The sequence below is a fragment of the Hemicordylus capensis genome, chromosome 3 (assembly GCF_027244095.1).
Source record: "Hemicordylus capensis ecotype Gifberg chromosome 3, rHemCap1.1.pri, whole genome shotgun sequence".
NCBI lineage: Eukaryota > Metazoa > Chordata > Lepidosauria > Squamata > Cordylidae > Hemicordylus > Hemicordylus capensis.
In genome coordinates, this window is record NC_069659.1 from 256,934,481 (window position 1) to 256,950,038 (window position 15,558).

The 15,558-nt window shown below is 42.3% G+C and overlaps 1 long non-coding RNA gene across 1 annotated transcript in view; it reads right to left on the minus strand.

The window, feature by feature from the left end:
- LOC128349054 (uncharacterized) overlaps positions 1 to 13,639 on the minus strand; it is a 45,237-nt gene extending 31,598 nt beyond the window's left edge. Inside the window, exons 1-2 of the long non-coding RNA XR_008318522.1 lie at positions 13,428 to 13,639; positions 9,902 to 9,949 (exon numbers count right to left, since the gene is read on the minus strand). This is a non-coding gene — a long non-coding RNA (uncharacterized LOC128349054). The remainder of the gene's footprint in view (positions 1 to 9,901; positions 9,950 to 13,427) is intronic.
- Positions 13,640 to 15,558: the final 1,919 nt, after the last annotated feature.

Consider the following 15,558-nt stretch of genomic DNA (forward strand, 5'->3'; position numbering starts at 1 on the left):
CGGCGGGGGGGGAGCGGGGGCCGTGCGGCAGTATGCCCTGCGCAGTATGCCCTATGCGCTCGCGCAGGGCATACTGGGGAGACACCCAAGCTGGGAGGCTGCTTTTAAGCCTCCCGGCCGGGGGTCTACTCATGAGTAGCCACAGCGTGAACGCGCGCCATGGCTACTCACGATCGCAAAAATCAGGTTTGCAGGAGCGCTCGCTCCTGCAAACCTGCTTTTTATGAGGGGTTCTTGAGCGGGTTTGCCGCTCTAGAACCACCACCAGCAAACCAGAACCACCGGGCTCGGCTGCGAGCCCAGTGGTTCTGACGGTCAACAAAAATCGGGCTAGCCTCTGCTAGCCCAATTTATGTTGATCGTGAGAAGCGCCCCAATAAATTCTGACTGAACCCTTTAGTCTAGGGGTGGTCAGCTTGAGACTCTCCAGCTGTTGTCAGACTACAACTCCCATCATACCCAGCTGCAATTTATTTCAGCTGGAGATGATGGGAATTGCATTCAAACAGCTGGAGAGCCTGCTGTCTCCTTCTGTGTATGTATTTTCCTCTATGCAGTGTTTCCTTTGTTCCTCTTGTTCTCATAAATTGCCTTGGACAATCACTCTCAGTGTCTGTATGGACTTTGCAGAAGCTAATGGTCTGTTTAGGAGTTTCAAGTTGTTGGGTGGAGTTTTTGTTTTGTTTTTAACACCCAAATGTATGCAGATAGCACCATGCACCCATGAGGGCATCACTAAACTTGCTGAGGTACCCATGTCTTTCTTGGAAAGGGCAAGGATCTCTTAGAAGTCTGCAAAATAAGAAGTCTTTCTTTCTTGCATTGAGTAGAGTAGAGGGATGGGGAAAACAGTGAAATAGATGAACACATGCTGTCAGTTTCAATTCAGAGAGAAGCCCCAACAGAGGAGGGTGGAGAATAAACAGTAGAAAGGGGATTGTGAAATATATATTCAAACTGCCATCCACGGCACTACTGTAAATGGCACTCTGGTAAGATTAATGCCTATTTTGTCAAGTCAATCAGAAGCAGAATGCTGATGAGAACAGGACACAAAAAATTGGTGCTGAGAACATTAAAAAAAAAAAAACTTGCAATATTGGAGCAAAGCCAGGCTAAGAGTGGCTTAGTGAAGGAGATTCATAGGAAGTGCCTGAGAGGGGACAACCCCTGATCAATGGAGGAAATCCAGAGGTAGAGCGCAGCTGTCAAGTCTCTGCTTGAAGACCTCCAGAGAAAGCCCACTCCCAGATGACTGATTCTATTGTTGAACCACTCTTACGTAAGAAGTTGCTCCTAACACTCATTTGAAATCTGGCCTCCCATAACTTAAGCCAATTTGATCTAGTCCTGTGGGCATCAAAGAACAACTTTGCCCTCTTCATGGCAGCCCTTCAGATATTTGAAGAATGTCGTCACGTCCCTGCCTCAGTCTTTTTTTTCTCCAGCCTAAACTGCTCCAGTTCCTTCAACCTTTTCTCGCAGGGCTTGTTTTCTAGACCATCTTCTAGGACAGCTGGTCTTGTGAGAGCAAGCATGACTTGCCCCTTTGCTAAGCAGGGTCCTTCCTGGTTTGCATTTGAACAGGAGATGTGTGAGCAGTGTGAGATATTCCCCTCAGGGGGTGGGGCTGCTTTGGGAAGAGCATCTGCATACTTGCATGCAAAAGGTTCCAAGTTCCCTCCCTGCAGATGGACCGATGGTCTGACTCGGTATAAGGCAGCTTCCTATGTTCCAGTGTTTATTGTCCTCCTCTGAACATGTTCCAATTCATCTACATCATTTTCAAAGGAGAAATGGGCTGGGTTTTGTTGTTGTCAAATACTCAGTAAACATATTTCAACCATGATGAATGATCTATCTTAACTCAATGAAAAATTATGAAAAGTGAAACACTTAATTTAAAGAAATGCCCACGATAGTTTCTGCAGTATGTTTCTATATGTGTATCTTTATCACATTTCTAATGTGATTCTGAAAAACAAAATTATCCAAAATTAAAAATTACAAGTATATTGATGATATCTCTGCACTTCTGAGGCCTTCAGGTGTGCTGCCTATACTGTGTTTCATAAAGTAGTATTAAGTATTCTTAGGCTCAGGTTTTCCTTTGATAGAGAGTCAACTGGACCTCTCTGGAAGGTTATGTGAAAGCCCATTATGCTGCTCTCCTTCTAGTGCAAGTGGTTTGGCAAGAGAAGTGTGGGAGCCACTAAGCGGATTTTCCCCTAACTATACACAAAATTTGACCTGCTCTCCTGACTTCGCACTACACTGACTTGTTCCAGAGCATTCCCTGAGGTTCAATACTCTTGCCAAGTAAGCCATGACATCATACTTATTATTGATAATTACAGTTTTTTCATTGCAAAATGGACAGATGGACAGAAGTTTCTTTTAAACTTAATAATATTTCTCCCTTTTATCCCCTGCATCCCTTTGTCTATGTGCTTGTCCCCAAGAGAAACAGATGGATGAAATTAAGAGGCAAAAGTAAGAATGATTCATAATTATTTAAAACCTTTAGTCCAAAACCACACAAGCTGGAAAACACCTTTGTTCTCCACCCACAGATTCTAACTCTAATTTCACCACCTGTTTGAGAGGTTGCAAATTTCAGAAATCTTGGAGTATCCAGAAACAGCTCCCATTGTTTTCTGAACACCCTTAAGTGCTTCAAGATTTAAACTTATAAACCTGGAAATATTTCTGTTGAAAGGAGTTGTAGAAATCTTTAAAGTAAACAGATCTGTTGTTCATAAACAAAAGCATAGAACATGTGGCCTATGGACTCAGTTGTAGAACACATGTTGCTTTCTCATCTACTTCAATCTTACTAAAATAATAATGGCAATGGCTTACGTGTGCAAACTTTCACAGACCCAATTACAAGGCATGTGCACACAGTTTGTGAGCCACTCCATAGCACACCCATGCTGTTTGCAAAGGCAGGACTCCCTCATAGCTACTAAGGAGTGTGCCATTACACTTCCGATGCTATCCCCATTGGGAATGATGTCACAGCTGTGATGACACACTCCTTAGTAGCCATGGAGCAGCCCTGCCATCACAGATAGTGTGGAGTAGCACACAAACACTGAGGCTATTCACACGATGGGAGGAAATCGGGCTAGTGGAGGCTAGCCCGATTTCCTCCCATCGTGAGAACCACCGGGCTTGGCTGCGAGCCTGGTGGTTCTTAAGTGGGTCACACGCTTAAGTAGCCTGGCAGTTAAACCGGGTTTGCGGAGCAAGGGCTCCGCAAACCCGGGTTTTCTGCTCGTGAGTTGCCATGGCGCAGCTCCACGCTGTGGCTACTTATGAGGAGACCCCTGAGTCATGAGGAGACCCCTGACTGGGAGGCTGAAAAGTAGCCTCCCAGCTCGGGGGTCTCTCCAGCATGCCCTGTGCACTTGCCCCCTCCAGCTCCGTGACGGAGCTGGCAGTTATGTGGGTGGCCACTGCGGCTGCCCACAGCAGACTGTTTGCTCGTCTGCGGGGAGAGTGGGCTAAGCCCGCTCTTCCCGCAAACCCTCCCCAGGCGGCTCCTACTGATCGTGGGAACTGCCTCAGTGTGAGTGCCTCTTGTTTGGATCGACAGTTCCCTGCACAGTTTGTAAGCCAATATTTAATAACAGTAATAATTACTACAGTCAGATAAATATAGAGCCAGTTCAGATGAAATCAGCCCACAACAGCTCCTATATGTGATAATGTTGTGGCTGTGGCAAAAACACACCCATCCTAACATCATTCAAAGACATGCCAACATGATCTCAGCACAAGATCTCAGCACATGATCCCACACCTTTAATTGTGTGGAGAGGTGATCATACAAATCACCCTTCTATACATGATGATTAAACAGGGTTTGTATAGTATGTAGATGTAGAGGGGCAATTCAGATGATCATGCCGCAGCCCTGATATTATAGCATGTAGAGGCAGCTGTGGGCCAATATTCATCTAAACTTCCTATAGACAGGCAAGCAACACATGTTCTACAACTACAGGCCACGTGTCTATTCTCTTGTTTATGAGAGATTCCTAGGTGTCCCTGCAATAGAAATATTTCCTGGTTTACAGGCTGAAATCTCTAAACACTTTAAGAGTGTTCAGTAAAACAATGGCAGTTCTTTCTGGATACCAAAAGACTTCTAAAATAATCTGCACACTGTACAGGCCAAACATAAAACTTGAGTGATCAACTATATAAAGTCATTATATTATATAAAGTCATATTCTAGTCATTAGCACGTTTACTCCACAGTAAACTGGATTCAAAAGGATTTACTCCTGAACAATTATGGCTAGGATTTGTCACATGTGGCAGCAAAAAGTGTATCAAAAATTGATTTTACTATAAAATAATATAGTAGGTGTTTTAGACATGAAACTAAAAGGTTACAGCACAAGTGAAACTAAAAGGTTACAGGAATGTATTTCTGAAGCTAAAAAGTACTTTTAGAGGGAGGAGAGAGCAGCAGACCCTTCTCCCCTCTATATGTATTTATCTGCTCAGTTACACTTTAAGACAGTAGGGTTGTTCACATGACCAAATGGGGGTGGTCTGGAGGGAAGGCAAGATCCTACCTTCCTACTCCAGATGATCAGAGCCTCCTTTTGGCTCTGCAGTTCACGCACCCACATAAATGCTGCATTCTCCATAGTTGTCATTGGGAGCTGGGCCTCCATCTATTCCACAATGCATTTTGCAACCAGCAGAGAGGCAGCCTTGAGGACAGTAGCATCTCTCCTTTCCCGGCACTGCTTGCCACACAACTCTAAGATCAATATGGTTGCCCGCTCCCAGGAACAGTTTAAATTGTGGCGGGAGCACAGATGGCCAAAACAAAAAGGTAGGGTGCCTTTCGTATTGTCCTACATCAATTTTAACCTGGGTATCAGATCTGGACTATGCAGGTTCGGAACTAATGAGTTAGGAGGACTCCCATGCCACAGACAACTACAGATTCTTGGTTTTCCCCTCTTCCCCAGGAATTGATGGTTGTGAGAACCAGCTCAGTTTTCTACAGCCACACCACTCTGTTTCACTGTACTAACACTGTGCAGAATGTGAGCCATAGACTAACATGATTCACAGCCCTCTGGTGATGGAAAGGCTGCAGATCTGCAAGCAGTCTTCAGTGTCCCTGTGCTGAAGATTGCTTCGCACCATGGACTGGGTGCTTAGGGAGCAATTTTCGCTTCTCTCCCCTTCCTCTAAAAGCTCTTTCTATCTTTATAAATCAATTCCTGAGAGTCAATTGCCTTATCAATATGTAGGCATAGAATACATTTATTAGTGACTGAAACTGGCCAATGAATAGGCCATCTCATCATCTCATTCTCCCTAATATTCTAAACACACTGGTCTTTGCATACAATCAGTCTTTTGTAAGCGGTTTGGCCAGGATTGAATTCTGAAGACTATTAATAATAGGTGAGATTTGAAAAAGGGCTTCTGAATCTTTTGGGTCTGAATCCTCCAAGCCTATTAGATTGAACTAGACCCTCCTGAAGTCCAGACCAGCTCAAAATGGGCCTGTTTTACCACCTCAGCTGTGAGTGCTACTCGCGACCCACTTTCCAAAATGTATTAAGGTGATATGGGCAGCAGAAAGATTTGCAGCAAATTTGGGCTTCAGGATTAAAATCTGGATGCTACTCTGAACATGTCTGTCAGCAATATGACAGCACTAGGCAGCACGGGAAATCCTGAAGCCTACAATTGCCAAAAATCCTCCCAAGCACTCCTCTACAGTTAATTTTCAGGAAAGGAGGGGGCAATTGGGTGAGTTTGTGATGAGAGATGGTGGTGTAGAGGCCTCCAGTCCTCCTCGTGCTCCTGAAGACATCACTGGGAGCACAAGGGTCAGTTTTGAATGAAGACCAAATTACTGAATTATTTTAGCGTTATATTACGGTTATGTTAAAATAATTCATTTTAATTCATTTCAAGTTGTTCCAAGTTCACTCATCACTAGAGATAATCAGAGAAATCAGATTTTTATACTGGAGATGTTGATGAACTTCTCATTATGGTCTCATTTTTACCTTTATAAACCTTGCCAAATCTTTGTCGAAATCTCTGTCTCCCTTTTTAAAAAGCCGACCAGCCTTGAGTTCACCTTGGCTCCCCCCCCCACCCATTTCCTTGCATTTATCTTTTGAGTTTGACACTGCACAAAATCAGATGTGTATATCTTTATACTTCTTAAGCGGACAACTTGACAAACTCTTGTTCTTGACTTGACAAAGCTCTTTTCCTCTTGTATTGATAAGCAATCATCATTTATCTCACAAATAGGCATTTGCCCTAGAACTCATAGTGCATCTTGCATCCTCCGAGACTCAAAATAACAAAGAAACTTTTCCATGCTTTATGAACTTGCAACCTAATCAATGACAAAGCAGGGCAGTGCATGTTGTATCAAAAACAAATACAGTGATTTCAAAACAGAAACATTGTTTCAAGCATTTGAAAATATAAGCTTGGGTGAACTTGTCTCTGCCATCACCAGGAATGTCAGAGAGAGTTGTGTATGGTAGAAATAAAACAGTACTACATTTGAGAGACAAGATATGGATAGGTTAAATATGGAAGCATAGAACAATAGATAATGGCCTGCATTCTACAGTTGTGCTAGTATAATGCTGTTGCACTAGCATAAGGACGTAGCGCAATGACATTGACCAAAGATGCCACAAAGCTACCACAAGATGTAGTGATAGCTAACAGCCTAGATGTCTTTAAAAAGAGTTTAGATACATTCATGGAGGATACGTCTATCAATGACTACTAGTCGGAGGCTATAGGCCACCTCCAGCCTCAGAGGCAAGATGCTTCTAAATACCAGTTGCAGGGGAGTAACAGCAGGAGAGAGGGCATGCCCTCAGCTTTTGCCTGTGGGCTTCCTGGAGGCATTTCTGGGCTTTTGGTGGGCCACTGGATGAAATAGGAAGCTGGACTAAATGGGCCTTGGGCCTGATCCAGCAGGGTTTTTTTGGTGTGTTCTTAAAGAAAGGAACCTCTGTTCCAAACTTGCACTTGGACCAGTGAAAGATGTTGATATGCTGAACAATGTGTTGCAAAATACATTGCACAATAGCTTGCACAACATGTTTTGCAACATTTTGTGCAGCACATTGTAAAACACACTACAAGCACATTGCACAACATATTCTCGACACATTGCACAACCCTATACACATCCTGAAGAGAGTCTTCCAATAATGGTTGTACAGCATTGCAGGGTACCACAAACCACTTAGAGGCACATAACTTCTCATATTGAATGTGTGCAAAAAGAGTTTGGATGTTGAGCAATGCATTTTACATGGGCATGATCCAAAGGGCTATGCACTGTGAGTTGTGTTTTCTCTTTTATGAAGGGAAATATTCTGGATACTTGTGAAGGTTTCCCTGTTGCAAATGCATGCAGTTTTCCTGTTGGTAGGGCAGTGTCTCCCAACCTTTTTCATCTGGAGGCACACTTACTTTTTTTTTTTTAAGAGAGGTGAGCCATTTTTAGAAGGGCAGCATATAAATCAAATACATAAATACATAAAACTCCTTAGGTGTCTGTTTGCAAACTCCTGTTTGCAAAGTTCTGGGTAGCAAATATCCCATGATCTGAGCCTTGTCTTCCCAAGAGCTGCTTCCAAACTGCACCTCCTCAGGAATGTGGCCCCTCCCACCAACTGTGTGACTCACTTGCAGCTAATCCTGACCCACTGTTTCTCTAGGCACAACTGAAACTGCCCTGTCAAAAACAAACCTCTAGACAGCCAGAAATCAAACCCCAGAAAAGACTAGCCCTAACAAACTGATCTTGTCTTTTCACGCTTGCTTGCTTGCTTGCTTCTTTAGGAAAGAAAACAATAGTTTGCTGTCTCCCTGGTCTGAACCTTGTCTTCTCAAGAGCTGCTTCCAAACTGCTTCCAATATGTCCCTGAACCCTACAAATATCTACACACTGAGAATGACTACATTTCCCAACACTTCTTGTGCACCTTCCCACACACGTTCCATAACATCACTGATACTTCCTATAAGCCTCACTTCCCTTTAAGAGCCCTTGCCAGCACTGTGCATGGACTGTTCTGCATGGAGGCAAGTGGGGAGAGTGGCTGCCTCCACATAGGGCCTAGTGCAAGGTGCAAATGATTCAGCTTTGATATTTTCGAGAATATCTTTACGTAGGCTTGGCCATCAGCCAATATACTGAATGATCTATTTATATGCAGGGAACATGTCAGCTGGTCATTTGCTAAGGATGTTGATGCTAATGAGGGACTTCAAGGATATTATATGGTTTCCTTTCCATGGAATTATATTAGGCCCACACTGACCATTTGGAAGAAACCTAGCTGATTTTCAACCTCATCTGCAAAGCACTCCAGGGTATTTTGCATATCATGGTGCATCTTGCATCTTCCTACTGCAAGCAAAGTTTGAAAGGTTGGTATAAATGCACTCACTTCTGTATAATCATTTCTAGTTGTTAGGTGGATTTCAATCATTGCAGGACTAATTGCTGATATTGTTACTTTCATATGGTAATTCATGAGTTTCACAAACTAAGGCAGTCACATAATAAACCTAAACAGCTCATATTTCCCTCCAAAATAACCATACGGAATCTCCTTGCATTTTATTCAATTTTTCGAGAACAGCGGTTCCATACTTTCCCAGAGCTCATATGACAAAATCTATGTGCAGATCTGAACAATAATGATAAGTAATTATCTCACTTGCAAATCAATGCACACATAAGTGCAAAGAATAATCTATATTCCCCAGGTAGAAACATCTGAACGATGATAATATCCTCTTGACTCTGAAAATAAACCCAATCAGCTGTAATGGTAAGGGCATGTTACTCTAGCTTTGATAAAGAGCTTATTCTGAAAGAAACGATAACCTTCTGGATCCTAAAAAATGTTAAAATGTGATTAAGCAAGAATTCTTGACTCTTTTACTTTACCTTCTGACTCTAGAGTTCAAGCCAGCAAAGAATTTTCAAAGACGGATGACTAGATTGTGATTTTGGTGAGTGATCATGAGTTTCCCTGAAGCCTACTTATTCATCCCAATGGAAGGAAGATCACCAAGGGCAGCTCTAATTGGTCTAGGGGCATTTTATTAACTACAGATTGTTACTACCTGATGTAAAAAAGAACTCATCAATTTGTTCCATGGGACTCAGAAAGAGAAGGAGCTGGGCTATGAGTATTCTACATTTCAGTAGTAGCCCAGTCTGTTCATTCAGAGACAGGGAGATAAAGTGTGCCCATTCTTTGATCAAACAAGATCAGCTGAGCAATAATGAAAATGTCTGCATAGTGATTATGCACTATTACACAATCACAGTGGCCCACATGTTGCACGGCCATCCACTGATGTAAAGGAACTGTGTTCCTGTGCAGAGAGGCTCCTCTGAGCCCAGCTTGTTGAACAGCAGAGCATGCAGGAGCAGGCGGTGGGGCTGGAGCAATTTTTACTGATTGCCTCTGCCTCCATTAGTGCTCTTTTACATCCAGCAATATGTCCCTGAGGAATGTGTGACTGTCAGGGACATAGGTTGGGACTGCAAAGAACACTAATGGAGATGGGGGAAATGGACAAATATTGTTCCACCCTCGTCCCACAAGACTTTGAGCTCAGAGCAGCCTTGCTGCTCAGGGACACAGCTTCCTTACAACAACAGATGGTTATGCAACATGTGGACCACTATCTTCATTTAAGTAATTTAGGTCTGAATGCAACCATCACATCTCCCCCTGCCACTGGAGTTTGCACTCTAATCTGTCTTCTTACCTAATTTAATTAAATCCTCAGAAAACCCAGCACTCCATCTCACAACTGTTAAAAACTGCAGACTTGGAAGCTTTCTTACCTAATAGACTTTGTTGACCGCCCACCCTTTGTTTTGGTATCATCCAACCTGAAAAGAGAGAGATAAGTTTATTCGGTCATTGACCAGCAAATGAAAATAGTTCAGACAACTTGAAAAGTTCCTCACTTCTTTGTGATAACTTAGTTAGCCCTAATAAACATATTACCTACTTTGGATACTGGATTTTTTTCTAGTGGACCAACACAACTTGATACAATATTTGTAAAACTTATAAGATCATGAACTACAAGGGTTAGGTATTAGATATCATGAGATATTGGTTAGCTGAAGCTGTTGATAAAGGATCGTGACCCTGAATTAACAACCCAACATACAATCTCAATATGTATGCAATGAACTCAGTAAGTCCTTACATCTTGTTCTAGTGCCATATTGTCACTTCTAATTTATTGTGTTTTACTCTTTGGTCAAGTTTAGTAAAATGGTGAGCTTCCATTATAGAACATACCATGTTATCAACTTTTAAAAACAGTTTTTTAAAAAAAATTACAATAAATTTGCTTTCTTCTGAATATTCAGATGCTTCAAAAGGTACCCAAAGGATGCAATTAGACCCTAGGGACATGCACCATAATGTGCATATATCATGTTCAGCATAGACTTTCCATCATCTACATAATTTATGTTTTTCTGCATAATTTTCCCTTTTAATGTTTCCTATGTGTGTGTGCGATAATACAGAAGTCGGCTTCCTACCACCAAAAAATACAGACAAAACTTAAGTCAGTATTCTTACTTCACCCAATCTGCTTTACTTCTTGTGAAGTGCTGGGGGAGGGGGGAGGAAACCCTTGAGGGATCCTTTCATATGCACCAAACATCAATGCATGAGGAAAAAATATAGAAGGTTCAGGAATCTTTCTGAAATTAAATAGAACCTTGTCCATTCTCACATTCATCTGGGTATTCATTAGAGTCCCTGATGAATAAAGTTAAAATGTTAAGGCTTTTAAACTGTTTATAATCCCTTCTTTGGTTTGAAATAAACAAAATAATGCTAAAATCCTGGAGTTCTTTAACTGTTTTTAGCTTGCAGTGAAAGTAGCTTAAATACAACTTTGTCTTTAATTGTTAAAAAACAGAAGAATGCAGTTTCTGAAACTTTACTTGTTCTTTATCATTCTTACTTTACTGGGTAGGTTGCTTAGAATGGAAAATGTGTTACTTGGTAATTTAGAACCAACTAATATGGAATCGTGTCCTCTCTTGAGCCACAGTTCATAGATCTACATGCACAATATGAGAGGAGAGCTGGTCTTGTAGTAACAAACATTAATGCCCCCCTTTGGTAAGCAGGATCTTCCCTGGTTTGCATTCGTATGGGTGACTACATGTGCGCATTATCTGCTGTAAGATATTCCCCTTAGGGAATAGGGTTATAGCTCAGCGATAGAGCATCTGCTTACATGCAGAGAGTCCCATGTTCAATCCCTGGCATCTCCAGGTGGGGCTGGGAGTGACTGAATCCTTGGAGAGTTGCTGCCAGTCAGTGTAGACAATACTGACCTACATGGACCAGTGGTCTGATTTGGTATAAGGCAGCTTCCTATGTCCTGATGTACAGCAACAGGCCATGTGGACTGCTATGAATGACGTTCCTCCTAACAGCTGGTCTGGCTGTAGAGCTTTGACAATACAGTCATGTGCTGGAGCAAAGAGAGGGAAGGGGCAAGTCCAGTTCCTGGATTCAGAGCTTATCTCCATAGTCAATAGAATTTCATGGTACAGATTTCCCAGCACTGTATCATTTTAGACTGCAAGGATTCCGTAGTCTTCTATATCGAAATGGTCCTAACTACGGAAAAGCTGGTGTACCAAAGAGAAAATTCTTGTCGAGACTTCTCCTGATCTTCTAGGCTTTCTAGACACATCAACTTCTTTCTATGTGGCAAAACATTCAGACATGTGTCTCTTGCATGCAGTTTCAGGGGAGGGGCTGTAGCTCAGGGGTAGAGCACATCTTTGCATGCAGAAGGTCCCAGGTGCTTCCTTTCAGATTTGCATGATATGCCGGCTGCATCTGTTAGGTATGTGCATGAGCTGTTCATGCAGTCGCCAGCAGGGTGGGGAGTGCTTCCCTTAAAAAGCAGGTAAGGAGCTCCTTACCTGCTCATCTGTGTCCCGCCACTTTTCCAGCAGCGGCGCCCACTCTCCCTGCAGCCTCCTCACAGCGCCAGACAGTTGCATGGTGTTGCTGACCATGCAAATGGCCGGCGTGCGTGCACGCTAGTCATGTGCATGCCAACTCCACATGGAGGCTGCAGGGTACAGTGCTGGAGCTGCATGCAACCTTTTGGAGAGTGGCCACCACTGGCACAAAAGCAGTGATGCAGGGACAAGCATGTAAGGAGCTCCTTGCCTGTTTTTAAGGGAACTGCTCCCCGAAACATCTCCTTGAACTGGTTCGAATGCCGGCACCTGAAGCGGTTTGCCGCTTCCCAAAGGAGGCACTAAGCTGGCTTGTGCACATCTCTAGCCTCCGTTTCTTAAGAAAAACAATCTCACAACAGTGGTAGATATGCTGGTAATCTCCAGACTTGACTACTGCAAGTAGTGAAGTTGCCTTTGTATGTAGTCCAGAAACTTCAGTTGGTACAGAATGCGGCAGTAAGGTTGGTCTCTATGTCATCTTGGGGAGACCATATTACTCCTGTACTAAAAGAGCTACACTGAATGCCAATAAGTTTCCAGGCAAAATACAAGGTGCTGGTTATAACCTATAAAGGTCTAAACAGCTTAGGCCTTGGGTATTTAAGAGAACATCTTCTTTGGCATGAGCCCCACCACCCATTGAGATCATCCGAAGAGGTGCATTTGCTCATCTGGTGGCTATGGAGTGGCAGACCTTCTCTGTTGCTGCCCCAAGACTCTGGAATGCACTCCCCGCTGAAATAAGAGCCTCCCCACCTCTGACAACTTTTTTAAAATCCCTAAAGGCTCTCTTGTTTTCACCCAAGCTTTTTAATTTGACTGTAGTTTTAAATTGTTTTAAGGCAGAGGAGTAGCTAGGAGAGAGGGGGGCCTGTGTTCACCCCGATCCACTCAGAGTGAGGGAGATAATGAAGACAATAGGGAGGGGTGGATCTGGGAGGCCCTCGGGAGCTGGGGCCTCCAGGGTTTTTTTTAACTCATCTGCTCAATTATAGCTACACCCCTGTTCTAAGGTTTTCATTTTAATTTGTTTTATCTTGTTGTAAATTTGGGGTGGTCTACAAATTTGAGAAATAAATAAATCCCAGCATGTCTTGGTAAGTCTGGAAAAGACTCCCATCAAAAATCTAGAGCTGCTTCTGCTCAATGTAGATAGTTCTGTGCAAAATGTATAGTGGGTTGAAGACAGTCTCCTATGTTCCTTCATCAATCCCAGGAAATCAGCATCATGTGATCTGTATAGGCAGACTGGCTTTGCCCCACCCTACTTCAACAAGTGATTGAAGACATGACTCAATGAACACTTAGGTGATGCGTATATAGATTGATTCAGCAATGGTTATTATTCACATACCTTCAGCATTAGATGCAGGAGAGACACCTTACAGCACACACTAGTAATATCCAGCAATGTGGTCCATCTGTGGAAGCTTGCTCCTGCACTTATGGATCACCCATGCTATTTGAGGCACTGCTTTTTATTCAAAACATCAAATTGTTCACTCTAATAATACTGTGAAAGTTTCTCCCTGGATGACAGTGGCACCTTGTGGTGAGGACTGAACTGTTTCTTCTGTTTCTGTAAATGTTAAGATATCAAAGTTCCATAAGGGGAACATATTTTTCATTCCCATATACAAAGCAGACACATGATAACATTCGTTTTGCTTTTCCGCTTGCCTGTAGAAAACTCTCTAATTTGTTTGAAATCGAGGAACATCATTGCATTTGTTTGAACATTTGTTTGAAATTGAGGAACTACAACAGGAAGCAAGAAGCAAATCCTGTTCAGCCCATAGAAATACTCACCATGTGACTTAACCCCATTATGTTCTGAATCTCTGTGCTGCTTCGCCAGTAGTCAAAAAGAGCATGAGCAGGGAAATCTACAAACATGGTGAGTACTTGCAAATATGGGTGTTGAAGAAATCTCTCATTACTAAGATCCACAGGGATCTAATATCCCGAAGAGATATCCCTACAGTGGCCATAATGTGTTCTCCATCCATAAACCAATCATAAAAAAAGACATTCATCAGAGTCAGATGGTGAACATATGAAATTGCCTTATACTTACTAATTCAGATATGAGTCTATCTAACTCAGTATTGCCTACACTGAGTCTTATTCTCCAGGATTTGAACCTGGAACCTTCTGCATGTAAAGCATGTGCTTGTCCACTGAGCTCTAACATGAGCTGCAGTCTTTCCTTGTCAAGTGTTGCACTTAGGGCCAAACTAGTTTATGTTGTCCTTTGATCCAGTTGCTTGATCCTACGTTGTTTCTCTTGAATGTAAAGAACAGGCATGAAGTCCAAGAACTGTAGGGGGGAAGGCTATAACCTTTTGCCCCTGCTGGAGTCCAGATTAAGGCCCATCATAACTGTTATTTGCCCTAAAAGGAAAGCTGCTATTGGCACCCTCTGGGGACAAATAGTCTCAACCACCACCTAATCTGAATCAGGACCTTGGCATAGTTAAGTCCCTCTCTCCCCCACCCCCTGCACAGCAATTCTGATCCAGATCAGCATTTACATTAAAAAAAAAAACCACCCACCATGCAGGGCAAAATGGTGTGGTTGATTTCACGTCTAGTTTGTCCCTTGGTCCATTTCTTTCTGCACTGACTATGGATCTCCAGGAGCACAGGAGGAAATGTTACAACTTTTTCTCCTTGCAATATTTTGTCTCAAGTTCCCATTGTACTGAGGGCTGGATCTCATTGCCACTAATCTTGACAACTATGTCAGAGAGTCTGAACGACTCCAAAACAAGTTCTCACTGGACTAGTAGAAATCTAAAAGGACTGTGGTGCAGGAATACTGAAAATATAAGTGTTGCAGGAATTACTTAGTAAGCACGGACTTGGAAATAAAGCAGCACATATCAACAAGTCATACAGAGTTCAGTTTGAATCAGGACTAATCCAAACTCAGCCCCAGAACCTGTTTTCAATGCCAAGGCTTACTTTTAGAAGATAAGAAGAAATAAAGGAGAAATGTACTTTGAAGCATGAGCGGAGTGCATTTTCCATGTTAACTAAATAACCATAGCCTACTTTCACCCATCTGAGTATAGATCAACTTGACAAAGGAAAGAGAGAAAGTGACTGAGAAGTAGAAGGTCATATGCAATGTAAAGAGATGGAACAGAATACAAATGTTTTACATGTTTATTTGTACTATTAATTTGATTATTGTTGTGTTGATTTTTATTCATATAAGCCACATTGAGTGTGTCCATTTTGAAAACAAAATTTCTAACCATTTATTTATTTATTTATTTTAAAAAAACCCTAAATACAAAAGTATGACTCATCAATGAAATTGATAGGTAATATCCATATGTTAAACAAAACAAGTCACACAATGGAAAATTGATCTGTGGAATACAGTGCCAGCCATGTACTGTGGCGGTGTGATTACTGCTATGGTAAAGGTATTGTTTTAAAGGCTTAAATAAATCAGTGTGTCACAATATACCACA